This window comes from Aptenodytes forsteri, unplaced genomic scaffold (genome assembly GCF_000699145.1).
Source record: "Aptenodytes forsteri isolate BGI_AS27 unplaced genomic scaffold, ASM69914v1 Scaffold701, whole genome shotgun sequence".
NCBI lineage: Eukaryota > Metazoa > Chordata > Aves > Sphenisciformes > Spheniscidae > Aptenodytes > Aptenodytes forsteri.
The window spans coordinates 117,301-117,623 of record NW_008794410.1 but is presented as its reverse complement, the minus strand read 5'-3'; positions in this window follow the sequence as shown (position 1 = coordinate 117,623).

Sequence of the window (323 nt, the reverse complement as noted above, 5' to 3'; positions counted from 1 at the left end):
CGCGGTCACCGGTGAGCTCCCGCGCTCTTCCCGGAGCTTTCCGGCACGGCTCGGCACGGCTTGGCCCAGCAGCACCCGGCCCCAGCTCCACGGTGGGCTCTTCTCCAGGGGCCAGTGGGCCGAAAGCAGGTACTTCGTAATGCACACAAGAAAACCAACTCCTCTCAACAAACCCCATTTCTTTATCAACTTCTCCTTGCTTTTGTTTTTTTCTTGCTAAAATGCAACTCATTAGCAACCCGGTTGAAACGCCCCAGGCACCGAGCTTGTTAGAGCCCAGCGAAGCGCCGAAGCGACGGCGTGTGACGTCAAACCGTGCACGC